Here is a 16790-nt window from a genome sequence, read left to right on the forward strand (position 1 = left end):
TCCAGACCTGCACGGCTGCACTCTGAATTGCAGTTAGTGCTCCGCGGTCACTGGTGATGGTATGGGCTCACACTAGAGGTACTTGGATAGTTGGCTGCGATAAAGTTTACCCTGAAGTACCCAGAATAGGGCTAAAGAGGTTTTTGAGCACCGGTTTGTTCTTGGCTCCCTTCAAGGACTCCTGGGGATGAGTGAGGTTACACGGAACTGAAAGGGCAAACCTGGTACTTGGCTTTAAAAAAGGCAGGAGGGGAGAAACCAGGAACTGCAGAGCAGGGCAGCTTACCTCTGGTTTCTGGAGTAAGGGAATGCCTAAGGGATAACAAAGATTTGTTGAAAACTAAACCTGTTAAATCAAGCAAGTTTGCTTCAGTGATACGGCATGAGGGTTTGTGGGTGTGGAGGAACAGTAGGTGATGATGTAGGCAAGATTTTTTTGATGGTTTAGTGTTTGATGTTCTTGTAAACAAGCTAGAAAAACGTGGTGTAGACTGTGACAATGCATATATGTGTAGTTCGTTTTTACAAATTACGCTGAGAGACTATCACCAGGCTGGAGGTATGAAGATGCTCCAAGGAGGTCCAGAACAGTGCAGTGGTGCTTGGCCTGGGTTTTAGGACCACTTTATGTATGAATTAATGAACTGTGTGATGGGATAGGACATTGTCTTCTACAAGTTGCAGGTAACCCCGAAGTGGAAAGGTCTCAGCCATGCTGGAAGATGGAATTTGTGCTTGATCCTGAGAGAATCCCTCCTACAGGAGAAAGAAACCCTGCGGGTCTCTAAACAAGAGTAAATATATGTGGGAATGGTCTGCCGCGTGACCGCAGGGTGGAAGAACTTGCCACTGCAATCCTGCAGAAAATAACCCAGCGTTTCTGTGAATCACAAACCGAGCATGAGTCAAAAATGTTGTACCCCTGTAAGAAGGGGAGGGAGCAAATTCAGCGCCGTGTGGAGGTGTTCCCCACCGGAGCACGGTGCCTGCGAAGCCCTGTCCCATGCCCCATGCTTGGGAAAGACCGAGCCAGCTTTGAACTCATGCTGAAGGAAAAGGGTGCGAAGTCGGTCCCGAGGCACGGAGGTGAATGGTCGGGGTGCTGGCTTCACCGCAGGGTCCCCAGGAACTGCCGGGGGTGGGAGGGGAGATAAAGGGAAGGTGCCACAGTCAGAACTGGGAAGAGTTCACGGGGATCCCTAGGTGAATGAGCTTTTTCAGCTCTCGTGCTGTCGTTTGGTGGGAGTGTTGGGGCAGGAGGAATCAGTAGTGTGGCAGCCAGTGCTGACTCTGCTTCTGCTTACCACGGTGCTTGGGCAGGGAGGTGACAGTGGTGTCTTCACCTGCTTTTCCCCCAGTGGACTGCTGGCAATGCCTAGGGTGTAACTCCCTGCACCTGCTGCTTGGGAATTTCTCCAGATCCTTCCCGGTTGTAATGAAGTGGCTCTGCCCTGCGCTTTTCCAAGAGACAGAATAACTGGTGATAATATGCACACACTGAGAGACAAGTTAACCTGTATAATGTCAGCGGTTGTCAGGCGGTGTTAACAGTACAGAAACAGATTCCACTGCAAATGTGATCGAGGGAAGCAAACTAGCCACCCATACGGTTAGCCTCTTTCAAATGCAAATCTAGATACCGCTTTTATTTTTGGGGGAAGCTGAATTTTGGTTCAAAATGTATCAGTTTGAGCTTGCTTTTGGTCAAACCCAATAAATGGCTATGGATTAAAATATTTGTTCTGCGTTGGGAAAGACACGAGTTTTTTCCTGAAGTTAGGTGGTTTTCAAGTAGGAGTCACAAGTGAAAATCCCTGTTTCGGTTGTACTTGTGAGGCTTTTCAGGCCTACCCTTCTAGTCCCAGAGGCAACCAAGAGTAAATGTTAAGTGGTGGATTTTCAGAACAGAAATAATTCTTTCTCTCGATGAGTGTTTCCTTTGTGCACCGGCAGTTTATTGTCTTGTGAAGCCTAAAATGGATTAGATAGAACTTCTTTTTTTTTTTTCTTTTCTGAGGTCTTACCTAAAAAAGGCCTGATTCAAAGCAGCCCATGCTGTATTCTTAAATATAATAAGTCATAAGAGCACTTCCCTCACCCACAGGTTAGTATGGTGTGTCTGTTGTTGCCAGTTAGCGAGATCTGTTCTAAGCACTTTTGGAGCAAAGTCAGATAAAAATGTGACCTCAGAAAGCACCGCTGCTGAGACTGCTCCATGGGTTTTCCAGGGAAATGTTACTTTTCAATTCTGCCAGGAAGAAAAAGCAGTCCTCCACTAAAAGAAGAATGAATTATGCTCTCTAGAGCAGTTCTGGTAGAGCCCAGGACAGGGGCATGCTGATGTTGTGCGGATCTTCTTACAGGAGAAGATATTGCTGTTTATTTTGTGTCTGTTTAACAATGTGAGTAGAGGTGCCATCCTGGCGCTGCAGAGTATCACCGACAGTCTGCCTGTGTCCACCTCTGCGGTGATGTAGGTTCTCATGGTGCTGCTGCAAGTGTTTAGGGATGCTAGAGCACCTGGAGGCTTGTGCCGTTATCTGCGATTGCAGCGTTAGCTTGTTGGGGTGCAGGCTGGCTGCTGCTAGGAACTGGCTGCAAAGCACAAATGCTGCGCCTTACGTAGTGAATTACTGTGCAAAACCAGGCACCGTGTACATCTGCAGGAACCTCTTTTTGCACAGTGTCAAAGAAAGTCTCTCAAAGCCCCCACGAAGCTTTGCTTTACAGAGCCAGGGCAAGCCAAGTAAGTGTAGCGAGGTTATATTTTAACACAGATGAACTATTTCAGCTTTTGGTATTTCTCCAAGGGATGCCAGCTACTTGGAAACAGAGGAGCTTGCTTATTCCTGCGTTCCTCTCTTGTCCTGTGCTTCAAATTCCAGTGCACTGATGGCACAGCCAGAAATGACCTGGCTGGCTTCTAGCAATATAGACAGCAATATATTTCCCTGTCTACATATTTAACGTTATCTGCACATCTTCCCCAGCTCCTTCACCGCCTGTTCCAAAGGGCACAAACGCAGACCCTGTCACCTGCAGTCTGGAACCTTATTTTTCATCATCAGATTCACACTGAAGGCAGTGAGTTTGCACCGCAATGCCTGACTTCCTCGCTGCTCCTGGTTTGTAGCCAGGGGGCCTCAAAAAGCCACCTTGCTGCACGCCAGGCAGCTGACAGCAAACCTCCTGTCAGCCCACTTGTCTCCTCAGGGAGGGTTTATCCAGCAAATTCCATAAAGTTGCCTGTAAAAAGCAGCTAAACAAGGTGCCCAGAAATGTGTGAATTTCTAACATTTTGCACTTTACTGTGCACCAGTCACTGCTGGCTGGTTTTGTCTGAAAGCTTCCCCCACCTCCTGTCTCTGGGCAATGGTTGCGCCCTGTGAGCATCCAGCTGGCTGTCTTAGGTGGGATTGCGGGGGCTCCAGTTTGTCCTGATTCTTTCCCTGTTGGCCAGTCTTTTGATAGAAGCCTTCCAGGTTGGAGTAGGAGGATGACCATCTCAGGGAGCTGGCCTTTGCTTAAAGTCCAGTTCTTTCATGATAACCTATTACCCTTCCACGGCTGGCTAACGGCAAGCAGAAGTGCTGAACCCACAGCAGAAGAAGAGAACGTCTGTAACGTGACAGTCGCTTCAAGGTCAAGCCATTTGTTGGCGCATGAGTGCTTTCCTGGTGGATGTCTTTTCCTGAACGTGCCTTTTTAATTTTTTTGTCTCTGGTGGATGGTGTTGGAGCATTCCTTGGCTGTAGCATACGAACCACAAAATCCCTTGATCCCCCCCTGTCTAGTTTTGGACTTGTTTATGGAACAGAGTCTGGGTAGGTATTAGTGACTGCATTAGAAATGGAGGAGCAGAAATGTGTCATAGTATCAGACTGGATTTTCAGCAATATTTGGCATAGGTCAAAAAAAATCATGTCCTCGTGATTGCTTGGAGGTTGTTCCAGCCTGATTGCTCTGGAGGCAGAGCGGGGCTGAGCTGGATAGCCTTAAACATGGAAAGTGAAATTTTAGCTATGGTACCTTGGCCAATTATCCATGTTGACTTGGCTGTGGGACCTGATGGTGCAGCCACTCGTTCAGTAAGGTGGCTTCTGTCATCTGACAGGACCAGGGTGGAAGTCTCGTCTAGCCTTGCACCCTTCCCTCCGTGTGTGTACGAAGCCAGTGGGGAAATGCCGTGTTAACCATCAACGTATCCGTTACCAGAGCTGTTTTCCTTTCATGTAATTCAGACATTTCAGCCTCCCTCTGTCTAATGGAACAGCTTGTGACGACGCGTAGCTAGCACCTTCTGAGAGAGGTGATGTGCTTGGGAACACGTGAGTTTCTGCATCATCTACCATGGGCTGTTGACACAGTGTCACTGATGTATCCAGCTGATGGATCTCATGCTTTTCTATCCAGCTCCACAATACATTCAGACTTGCCAATAATATCACTGGGAGGCAAGCTAATGCAGGGGGAGGGGAAACCTCTTGTGATCTGATGACAACACATCCAAAAGTTGTGCTGCTGCTTAGGCATGCCATGAAATGGTGGTGGTCTCTGAAATGTCAGAGTCTGTGGCCTGCTGCAGGTGTTGTGACAACCTGGGAGAGCTGTTCAGCTGATTTGGCTGAACCCCCTGATGCAGCAGGGAGGTATGAAACACTCTCCTCTGAGCAGAGATGCCAAGTCTGTTCATGTTCTGATTGGACTTAACTGGAGCTCCCTGCTGTCATGGTTCAGCTTTAATTATCCTGAATCTTGAAGGCATATGTTAATTTCTGAGTTTGTGTTGCTCAAGAGAAGAGCCTAGCATTCCTCTATAGGTTCTCACTTCATTAATGTATCATCAGCCTATAACCAGAGCATTCTCTGGTATTAAAGTGGCTCCGAGAGCAAGACAAAACCCTTTGCGGATACCAGCAGGGCTGAGCCAAGAGCCAGAGGAGTCCCCAGTCACCTCCCTGTTAAGGGAGTCTCGGAACAGAGATGGTCACCTCTCTGCAAACCCTTTCCCCCTCCTTTTCCTCCCTGTTTAAAATAATTTTGTGACAACTAGGGATAGAGAAAAGCTCCTGCAGGCCTCGCTTCTCCTCCGTGTGTGATGCTTTCGTGCAGTTCATTCCATCTTGGTGTATTTTGGGTTTCTGGGTCGGAAGCAGTGGGACATCACCACCAAAGGCCCCTGTTGGCGAGGGCTTTGTCAGCTATAATAGAGGGATGCTTTAGGTGTCTTCTACCCCTCCCACCCCAACCTTCTGCATAAATCCTCTTTTCTTCCCAGACTGAAAGAGCTGCCTGATGAATGCTGTGGGGATTACCTGGTTGTGGTCATGAGCTGGGTGATATTTTGAGCAGGGGCACGCGAGGGCTGGGTGCGGCGGGGCTGGGGTGAAGGCTGTTTGCCTGGGCGATCTATCGTGCCTGTGTAACTCTGCAAGGACCTCGCCATGTTACACAGCAGCTTTGTGGCTGAGCAAAAATAAATGAGCGACTTATCCCACTGCCAAGGACCGTCAGTGGGAGGTCAGTGTTTGATATTTCCACACCCAAAAAAGCAGCCCCAAGCTAGAATTACAGTACAAAATACCCATTCAGACCTCTCCAGCCTTCTGTTTTCATTGACTTCCATCCCCTGCTTGTACACACAGAGTCCCTTCCTTTCCAAAAGAAAACAGTATTGCTGATAAGGGACACTTATCTCGGCAAGTTGTTACAGAACAAGTGAGCTTTTGTGTTTGCATCTGATTCCTGTCACAATGTTAACAAACTCCTAGTATGGAAGCTTTATTTCCACTCTAAAGATGGCCCTTAGGGTACTATGTGAGGTGCATTATATGTCTCATAAATACTTCCCACAGATGTTTCTTCCTTCCTTAAAAAAGAAAAACAAAACAAAACAACAAACTTAAGGTTTCAGCCTTTCATTTGTTCTGTAAAGGGCTTTGAAACAATGATCCTTGGCTACATCGCACAGGGATATTTACCCTTCCCGTCCTCTCTGCTGAGAAATCACTGGCCTTTGTTCCTTTCAAAGGATTAGCCGGTGCTGGAGTCTCCTCTCCCATCCCAGTGGGTTCCCATTACAAACCGAACACTTACCCACAGCTGCAGGAGGTTGAATTTAATGTATTCTTTCCAATCGAAACTGTCGGGGCACAGCACTTGCCGCGGGTAGGAACTGTGGTACTGTGAGACGGGTTCCTCAGCCTTTGCCCTGGAAAGGCTTTCGGACCTAAGTGAGGTGCTCAGTACCTTCCAAGGTAGTCCCTGACACAGAGGAGTTTGTGGCAGAAGGAGGTTTTCCAGGGCAATTTCCAAACTACATCAGCCTTCTGTAATTCCGTGGGCTTCCTGCCGAAGAAGGTCGGACTGCTTCCTGGGTGCCAAGGAAATAACTTCCTCGCCCACCTGGGGAAGCACATCTTATAAAAGTGTCACCAAGAACCTAGAAGTCTCAGGGGTGGAGGTGGCTTTCCTATGGACTCCTGGTGAGATGACAGCGGTGCTCAGCAGGCAACGCTTCTGCCCTCGTGGCTGGTGCCCCACGCGTGCCGTATGCTGAGGCAGAGCGGGGCTGCCCTGCGACTCCCCAGAAACCCCCTGCAGCCGCACGGCGTGGAGCAAAGCGTGTTCAAGCTGAATGGCGAGTTGGTTGAAGCACTGCAATAGGAGGGTGGGAGATGGCTCTCCCAGCATGGTGTTGAAACAGTGACTCTGTATCTCCCTCCTGCAGCCAAAATCTGATGCAATTCTAATTTTGATTATCTGCGCCAAACAAACTGGAGTGAGCTGTAACTATCCTTGACAAATAAACTAAAAATGAGCTAGTTGGAAAATGTTCTCCTTCCAATCAGATTTTTTTTTTTTTTTTTTTTTTTAGGGAAAACTCAAACCCAGAATATTCTAACTCTTCTGTGTCACTTTGTGTTGTGCTCTTCCTGTTCTTCAAGCAACCTCCTTGCTTGCGCTGGGTGTTCCCCAATGCGCTCCGATCTCCACTCGTGTGGCACGGGAGCCCAGGCGGTAGGGTTGTGCGGGATGCTTTGTGCCTGGGAATGCTGCCTGTTGAGAAGCAGAGGGATTTTGAATAACTGATTACAACTTCCCATGAGATATTTCATGTTTTGGGTTTTGTTCAGAACTTTTTTGTTTCTCTGGAAGGAAAGGTCACACAACTCTTAATCAGAAATCTGATTTTCCACTGAAGAAGTTAAAATGGGTTTTCTTTTCTATTCTGTTTTCCTTTGCCACCTTTTGATTAAAACAGCCCAGTTTAAAACAAACTACTCTCTTTAAAGAAGTGCTGTTGACATATCTGAAATATCCCCCATCTTTAATCCTTTTTAAATAAAGATTAAGCCTGTGGCCCTTTCCAGACACCTGCCCAAATACGAGCCTTGCAGTATGCTCAAGGGTTCAATCATTTGGACAGTTTTGGTCAAAGGAGAATTTCTATAGCCATCGTTAAAGTGTCCCTGGTCAAAGGGAATGAGAACACGAAGTCGTTCAGAGGAGTGGGAGGCTCAGTGCCTGCTCGGGGGTCTCTTTGGTGTTGGCTGGAGCAGCAGACAGAAGCAGGTCTTAAACTGCTGGGGTCCTACAAGTGTGCCCACCTGGCTGGTTATTCCTATGGCCCGCTCCCTATTGGGTGTGCATGTAAAGGTCTGAGAGACTGAACTAGCTTTCTCTTGTACTGGTAGTGTTCCCTGAGATATATTTAAAAGTACAAATAATTTTAAACATTTAAGTAGTCTTCAGAGGGATTACTTGCATGTCATGGCATGTAGGTTGTAGCTTACAGAGCTCTTCGTGAGGAGTTACGTATATTTTGGCCTTGCACTGTAAAAGGGAAATTGGAAGCGTAGTAAATGGCAGAGCTGGGACTATGTCCCAGATGACTCTATTGCTCTCGCTGCCTGTCCCTCACCTCACTTGGTGCCTGCATGTTGCCCTTTTCTGTCTGTAGCTAACTGCTGCTGCTGCTCAGGCTTTGAATGACTAGCGAACCTGGAAGAAGCTGACTTTTGGAATCAGAGCTATGAGGAGATGCTGGATTTCCGTAGTCTTCTGGCAGATGTTTTATGCCTGCCTCAGCGTCCCAGTTGTGCTCCAAGCCCTTTCGCAGCAAGGGGAGCTCACCCCTGGGCTGCAGTGGGAGCAGGGCTTGTTTTGGGGGCAGTTTCTTGAGGTACCGGTTGGAGCTCGGCAGATGCCTTGTGCTGAAAGCCAGGGCGTGCGTTGGCAGCTTGCAGTATTCAGCAGAATAGCTTTGTTTGTTTTTAAAAAACAAAACCAAAACAAAGGTCTGTGATACTTTTGAAACAACTCCTTTGCTAATTTTGACTGTTTTGGCAGAAACAGCTTTAACACCCTTGTACACACTGTACTGCGTTAGCTGTAATGACTCTGCTGTTGTATAATCTAATTGCAAAAATGGACCAAATTCTGCCAGCGGCGTGAAGCCAGAGCACAGAACGCGGGAGCCCTAATCTCCCCAGCTTTATATCCTCCCCTCTTGCATCTACTTTTTTCATCTCCAATGAATAGAAGGCTTCATCTTTTTAAACTCCAGCAGGACAACACACATGTGGGCTGACTCTACCACAAACTCCTCAGTAACACTCTCACTGTTTGGGGGAAGTAAATACACAAATTTCAAAAGTCTTTCTGTGTGGAGAATCTGTTTGGGTTTGCACAGGAAGTGGGGAGCAGGCATATAGGTAGCAATATTAATGAAGTTTTTTATAAAGACTTCATTCAAGGCTTTCAAAGAAAATATAACTCTTATGGGACCCACAGTTTATCTGCCAAGTCCAAGAATCTGGTTGGAATTTAAAATATATATTTAAAGGTCTCTGAGAAGTAGAAGACTAGAAGTTAGAGCAGCTTGGGAAGGGTACATGGGAAATTACTGCTGGAAGAGGAGGCTGGTCCTTGGGGGCTGAGCCCTGCAGTAGGGTGCACGAGCCATCAGAGAGTCAACCCTTCTGGCTGCAGAGTAGCAGGAAGAGGGGGTGACTAGTTCAAACCCAATCACCACCTTAAACTGTTGTGCCGTGTTAAAGTGGGGAAGTAGATAGAGAAGTCCTCCTTCAGCTGATGGACACACATATGTGTGAGACCTTGAGTTCAGATCCTTTCCTCCTTCATCCCAGGTGGGAGATGGCGGTGTTGGCTCATTTGCTGCCTTCAAAGTGCTGTTAAATGGTTTTGGTTCGTATCCTGTGTTTCCTTGGAGGGTCCCCAAAATGCTTGTTGGAGGGATTGGGAGAAAAGAGCATGCATTGGTCAGGTAAACTGGTTGGAAAGGGAGGAAGGGATGCCCAGGCAGGTGGCAGCCCAGGGCAGCAGCTTGGCATTTGTAACAAGCCTTTTCCATCCCTGAAGTCCCTGATGTGTCTAAATCCTTTCTCTGGGGAGAGGAGAATCAATCTGAGAAGCTGTTGCTTATTATTTGGGGAAAACGGGTCCCCTGACAGGAGCACATAGGGGTCCAGTCATCTTGCCCAGGATTAGGCGGCATGTTTTAACGATCTGGGAGGATCAAGAGGTTTTGTTCCCTTCCAGCCTTGTTTGTCTCCTGGGGATAGTAAGCTGTTTCCTAACCTGCGCGGGCCAGTGAGCAGTGACCAAGGCCGGCTCGCCCACCCCGTGTTCAGCCGGGGCCGGGGCTGGCTTTGCTCCGGGGCCGTACGGATGTAACGCTCGTGTCTCCTTTGGGACGTGAACCTGTGACTTTCTCAAAATCCAGTTCTGGGGCCTGGGGTTTGTCTGTGTGCTTGCACCGTACGGAAGGCGATGTATTTGTTCACTGTCGCGGGACAGATTGTGTTAGCCTGGACGAGAAGCAAACAAGGACAGCCTGTGGAGGATCACTGTTAAAGTTGGCTGTTTACAGTAAAAGGAATACACGTGTCCTACAGCCGGGCGTCCAGGCAACGCGTGTGAGATGTCAGGCGTCCTGTGCCAGCAGGATGGTCCCTGCCCAGAAAGCTTTACCAGATGATGTGCAAATGCACTGTTTATGATGATTCTGCTCTTACCTGGCAGTGATCCCCTCTCTATTGCCCCTGCGCTTTGGACTCCTCGTGCAGGCAAAGTCGTGTCGATTCAAAGTCAAAAGGCAAGAGCACAAAGCTGTGCATTGACCTTCATCTTGTTTAGAAAAACCAGCAATGCTGATTTGGAGTGAAGGCAGTCTCTCAAGGGTCTTTGACCCAGGGACAGAGTGTAGGAGGACTCGTAATGTAGGTCTGTCCAGCCTCACGCTCCCCCTCCTAGCAATAGCAACAGCAGCTAGGAAAGAGGGTAATGACCAGTATGTAATGATAATTTTTCCCCTGTGTATGTTTTTCCAGAGATCTCAGTCTTAAGGGGTTTCTCAGCTGGTGATAGTGCCTTTTGGATTTAACACCCATTGATGGATTTTTCTGGTTGCTTTCCACGATGCTCCGTAACAGAGGGTTTCACAGTTTAATTGCGTGCAGTGCTTCACTGTGGGGCTGCTTCCCACTCGGTCAGGGTATTTTTTTGAGAGCTCTGCCCAGTTTGCAGGCTTGTATTGATATCATCAAATTGGTCATTCTGTATACTGGATGTGAAGCTTTATGTACATCAATAGCAGTTTACTGTGGTGGGAAGGGCCCTGTGAATCTTGGCTGCGTTGGTATCACAGCGTTTCTTTCACATAGTATCTCTATTCTACCTATTCCACCACATTTTCACCTTTGCTGGGTCCTGGCCAGGTGTCACTGGTTAATGCAGTGGCTTTGTTGACATGTTACTGATAATCCTCTTTTCTTTTACCAACCTCAAGCCTTGCTGTTAGCAAAACAAAATTGTATTTCTGCGACAGACGGATTTGCAGGAGAATTCTGGCTCTGTTTAAGCTGATGACAAAACTCTCAGGGATTTCAGTGTGACCTCGGTACCATATTTCCATGTAATCACGAGACTATTTCAGCGGCAGCAGGAATAACTACCTGGAGAACAGAATCAGACTCATTCAAAGAATTTATCAGGCTTTAAATAGCAACAACAAAATGGGACTCCCGTTTTTCTGGGTTTGGTGAGGAGGCATCAAACAGCACAATCCAAAGTATATCTTGAGTTCCCATCCTTTCCTGACCTTCTTTTCACCGAAGAGCAGATCTGTACACTTCAGGTCACTGCAAGACCAAATATCAGTGTTTACAGAACAAAAATAACCCATGGGTTTTTGCTGCAGCATCAAATGAACAGAAATGATTTCCAAAAAACCCTAACTTGGAAACAGATAATAAAATTACGAGGAGGCTGCTCTCAGGAGCAAGTCTACAGGGAGAATTCAGGATTCTTTTTCTTTTTAAAGGCTAAAGTAAACTCTGAAAATGCCCACCCTGTTGAAGAAGGTTTTTTTGGTGACTCGAGTGGCTGAAACACCCAAAAGAGGGTGGATATTTTGGCATGCAGGACAAGCAGCGGCTAACAGGAGCAGCAAACTTGTGACTCTCTCCATGTATAAACTGGAGGTGATTCATCCAGGTTTTTATTTTAATAGCAAGGCCACCAAGCCAGCTAAAATACATCTGAGGTGAATGCCATGGAATAAAAGGATCAGCTGAGGACAGCGGAGAGGTGACCGGCTGCCCACGCCCCGTGGTGGGTACCAAGACTCGAGGCTTGTCCGACCAGTGGTCAGGTTGCCAGGCACAAAGGAAAGAACGGGCAACTGCTGCTGCTTTGGCAGGGAGGGAACAAAAACAAGCACTAAACACTCCGGCCCTTCGGACTTTCATCACTTTTGTGTGTGTTTTGTGAAGTTTCCATAGCCCTAAAAACTGGAAACAACCTGAGGCTCTTTTCTCCCCCAAACCCAACTACTTTTATTATTTGGCTGGGGAGAAAGGAAGCTATTTCAGTAGGAAACAGTTATTTTAAGACAATCTAGAAAAGGCAATGGCTTTTAGCCAAATTAATAACATAATGCAACTGAAATGTTGCTTTTCATGCAATGCTTCCAGTGCTAACACAATAACGCAGCGCGGTGAGTTTATGGAGCTGCTGGTCATTAGCCTGAGCGTAACTGTGCTCCCTGCTCAGCTGCTGCGGCATCCCTCTGCGGGGGCAACGCCGGCCAGCAGAAGGGCGAGCAGACGTACCCAAAGGGCTACCTTGAGGCTTTGGACCTGCTGAAAAACAGCAGCTTTCCTTTGGAAAACTGAGCACAGCTGAGAGCCTCATGCACAGAAATTAATTTCTGATTTAAAAATAATTTTTAAATCATATTTATTTCAGTGGACGCATCTGTGCTTCTTACTATTGATAAATAACACCCAGGACGGGTGGCAAAAGGGAGAGGCAGCTGTGTCACGGGCTGTGTGGCTGCTGGCAGCTATGCCGATCCACACTTCAACCAGCTTTTGAGGGATCTCTTTTTCGTACTGCTTTGCAAGTCAAAAGCCCACCAGGATTTTGAGGGTAAAATTAATATTAAAGATTAGAGACTGAACCCAGGTCTGCCCAACCATTCTGCCTGGACACGGGCTGATTGTGAATATATCTAAATAAGATTTAAGCTCCAGATTCCTGGCTTTTTTTGTGTGTGTTTTTTTCTTAAATATATATAAATGAAGGTGTTTATTGCTGAAGGAAATGCAGTGGGAAGAGCACAATTTTTTTTGGCTTTCTGTCTGGCCTCCACAACAGGGGGAGACTGTGAAAAATACAAATAAATCTTTATTTCTGGACTAATTGCTCAAAGCCAGGAGCTTACAACAGGCTGAGAATAATTTGATGCAAAATACAGTTCTGTCACCCTGTTTTCACACTCCTCGTTGCTCTGCACAGCTCTCTCCCCTCTTTCCTGTTAGTTCTTCCCGTAGCCCTGTCCAGGCTATTGAAATCTGTAAGCTCATCCAAAAACTACTGAAGGACACAAAGCTTTCTTTTGACTTAATGAACTTTAGGTACCAAAGGCCTAAACTAACAGAGTCTTGCTCTCAACCCATCTGTGGAAACAAATTCAGACACAAATTCAAATGATGGTTTGGAAGCACTTTTGACTGTTTGTAGAATATTCTGAAATCCTCAGAATTCTGTTTTTTGTCCTTACTGCTGCACAAGAGTCTTCAGTAACAGAGGAAGATGGTAGTTGATCTGATTAGTTTTGGGAACGTACCTTTTGCCTGGATTTTCAGAGGCTGGGCTTGCAGCTGGTGCAGCCGATGCCCTGTTCCTGCTGCGCGAGGGGCCGTTGAGTCGTATGCCAACCACCCCCAGAACCTCTGCTGCTTTGTTTAAATAGTTGCACTGGAGGGAATAAATAAAAATTTAAAAAGTGTTTTTCCTCCCTGTCAAAACACTGTCTGATGTATTTGGCCTCTCCATCCTGCCTTGCTGCAGTGTACCAAGCCGGTCCTGCAGTCTCTCACCAAACAGCGCAGTCACAAGTGCAGGCTTTCAGCCGAGGACAGCTTTTGCAAACGCTTCCGCAGGGACCTCTTCCATAAGAGAGACGGTGAATGCCCAGCTTAACCTAGTGGGAGGAAGTGGTGTAATTTAATAATCAGTTTTCTTGTAAACGCATCTGTTGAGAGTCATTTGCGTACATTAATATCTCATCATCAGTTTAATAACTGAGGTGGAGACCCACATATCATTTCAGATACGGAACAAGGATGAGGACAGATGGGAATTTTCCCAACAGCCCCTCTAAATCTTCACCTTGGTTTGTGGCACAGAAGCAACTCTGAAGGCGGAGAGCAGTCTCAGTATCGGGTGTTATTATGGGACAGACTTGCAGAGTCATTTAGGCACCGTAGGAGGTAACAGAAATATCCCCTGTGATTCTGTTCCCTTGCCTCTTCCTCTAGCCTCCTCCCAACCCATGCACTAAGTAGTCTCCAACAAAAGCTCTGGAAGCACCAAATGGGAGTTTGGTTTTGAAATCTAGATCTACTTTTCTTCCCCCCCACCCCGGCCCCCTAAAGCACGGTCTTCCACCAAATATTATAGGTCTCATGGGCTTTGGAGATTCAAGACTGGGAAAAGCTTTATGGTTTAGAATTGTTTTTCTAAATGATACTTTAAGAGATCTTTTAAATTATTTTAATTTTTAATTTTTTTTTTTTTTTTGCTTCTGCTCTATTAGTTTAATGCATTAATTTGGCACAGACGAGGTGGAACCCATAATATCCTGTTCCTGAGGAAGGAGTGCTGGGTAACACTGTGAGTCACTGTTCCAAGCATGGGCTTATTTACTTTAATTAGAAAGTGCACTTGTTAAGTCCTCAATTAATTAGGTAGAGCAGCACCTATTGAGAGCAGATGAAAGAGCTACTGTGTGAGAGGAAGAAGGGAGGGGGAGATGTGAAGGACGAAAAGAGAAAGATAATACTAATGCTGGAAAGTAAATGGTGTTAGAGAAGCCAGAAAGAGATCACAGATACAGCCCTGTTGGACCCTAAATTGTAGCCACTGCTCATAAATTGGCTTCAGGTATGGCTGCTGGTGCAGACTTTGTGGGATTATTTGGAGTCAATCTGCAGTTTTAAAGCAGGTCATTGACCAGGGCTTTGAGATGGATTTACTCTGAGGTCCTGCTCTGTACCCTGCACAACTGACCGTGTTCTAGAGGCTGTAGGTTAGTCAGGGATATCTTGATCAACCCGTAGTCTTTCACAGAGCAAAGAACACAGCAGAACAAGTGCAGTAGTTTTTTTCAGAGAAGGAATAATTCATTCCAGTTTAGAAGACTTCTGAATGTTTGCTGCTGTTTCGTATCCCTTTCTCTCCTTTTGCTTTCTTCCTTGAATTAATAGATTCAAAATTTCAAAGCAAACAAAGTCACAGTTTCGAAAGAAAATTTTCATGTTGTGATTCCAGAAACACACTATTAATACCAGATGTCTAAAAAGTCATAAATAAGTTTCCCAAAACGGAGGAGACTTAAATGATAGGTCATGTATATCTGACTTCTGAAGGTCTGTAGAAGGCATGTCTCAGGTCTGCAGAACGCTTACATGGAATAGAGGGTTTGGGGTTTTTAAGCAGAAGTGAATTTCTTGCACAAGATTCCAAGAGCTGGGGTTTTAAGCAATATGCCAAGCATCATGAGACTTTTGATAAAATCAGGCAGGGTTGCCAATTTTAAACTTAAACCCATCTCCCCATTTAGAGGTTCACTTGGACTTCAGCCTAGAACCAGTGGAACAACTTCGTGAAGCTGGGCTGAGTCTTGGGGCTGACCCTTTGCCTGGCAGCCCAGTGTTTGCTGTAAAAGTTTGTGGTCGTTTTAAACAACGTGGCTAATCAAAAATCCATTTAGTGAGTGGCTGCAATACTCTGCAAAAGGTTCTGTGTTGACAGATCAATGCTCTGGTGCTGTAGATGGATAATAGGTTTTCTGTGATCTTCTGTGCATATGAGGCTTTTTTAAACTTCTCCTGGAATGTATATGCAGGAATGTTTCAGAGGCTTCTGATGAAATTTTATGCTCTAGCGATGACTACGTAGCAATTTCCAGGGAATTGTAATAACATAATAAGCCAGTCTTTTCAGAGGTTGAGGGAATCTTTCCTCAACGTTTCTGAGGTTCACTGTAATTCCCTGTCTTTTCCATGTAGGAGTGCAAGTGTGGTTGCACGATGGATAAAGGCAGTGTTCGTGGTGGGCAGCAGGGACACTGTGAGCTGTTGTAAGCCTTTTCCCAAAAGCTTGGAATATTCCTAACAAATTTGTGTAATGGTACAGGATTAGGTAATGGCAATCTTTGGAGCCTGACTCGACTTAATAGTCATTTCACTCATACTCCACTCTTCAGTGCCTCTGAAAGCAGAAGCTTGGTGTGAAGCAGAAGCTTTTGGCAGCTGAGCCAGTGAAACAATTACTATGAAAATATGATTATTTGAGGGAGAGGAATGAGGTTTGTACATGTTAAAATACACGGTTAACAGGAACCTTTGGAGATGTGCTTTCTGTCCCTGAGTGTAAGAAGGACTTGCTGCACTATTCCTGCCGCTGTTCTTTCATTTCTTTCTTGGCTTTCTGAACGGTAAAACAAAGTCTGAACACTCAGATCTGAAGAGTCCCTGCTGTCTCTGTCTGTTTCCATGCTTGGTCCAGCTGCTTTCACTCTCTTTGGTTTTATGCCCCTGTGCTGCTGGTGCTTCGGCCCCTAAAACACTGTGCTCCCTTTTACTGACTCTGTTCCACCAGTCTGTGCTAAAATCTTTCTTTTCTTTCCCGCCCCCCTCCCCCAAAATATGCAATTTAACCTTAAATAATAATTGTGACTTTAAATATAATAACTAACTCGTGTGCAACTTTGTAAATCATCCTGGGAAGTTTTGTATGACAGGCAACTTCTGAACCATAATGACCGAGGTTTCTGAGGCAGCATCAGCATTTGAATATAAACCTTTCATTAATTTTAATGAGGACCAGAAGTCTGTGTGTACATCTCCAAAATTGCTTCAAAATACTTAACTGTGAATGTGTGAACCGTCCTGTCCCCCCTTTGGTACCATGGTCTCCTGAGCTGATGCTGCTCTTTTGGAGAGCAATAGCCAATGTCAAAACAAGGTTTGCTTCCCTTGTGGAAGAGGAACTTGTGATGTGGGCTTAGCAAGTGGCTTTTGTGTCCCCACCAAACAGGAGAGAGATGCAAACAAACATGACTGCTGGGCGCTTCAGCCTGACGGTGTTTCTTGGGCTGCAGGCATTAGCTTTGCCTCAGGAACTGACTCTGAGCCGAAGCCAAGGCAGCAGGGGAATTATCTTGCTCCTAACGCCGGTCCAGAGTCTCGCGTGTA

At 46.2% G+C, this 16790-nt stretch overlaps 1 protein-coding gene across 2 annotated transcripts in view; it reads left to right on the forward strand.

Annotated features, from left to right (window-relative positions):
• Positions 1-9164: 9164 nt before the first annotated feature.
• Positions 9165-16790, forward strand: part of COL27A1 (collagen type XXVII alpha 1 chain) — a 189185-nt gene continuing 181559 nt past the window's right edge. For both annotated transcript variants that reach the window (XM_080401112.1, XM_080401113.1), the window contains exon 1: positions 9165-16787. The gene's annotated coding sequence lies outside the window, so the exon portion shown is untranslated. The remainder of the gene's footprint in view (positions 16788-16790) is intronic.

The sequence above is a fragment of the Falco punctatus genome (genome assembly GCF_963210335.1).
Source record: "Falco punctatus genome assembly, chromosome: 9".
Taxonomy (NCBI): Eukaryota; Metazoa; Chordata; class Aves; order Falconiformes; family Falconidae; genus Falco; species Falco punctatus.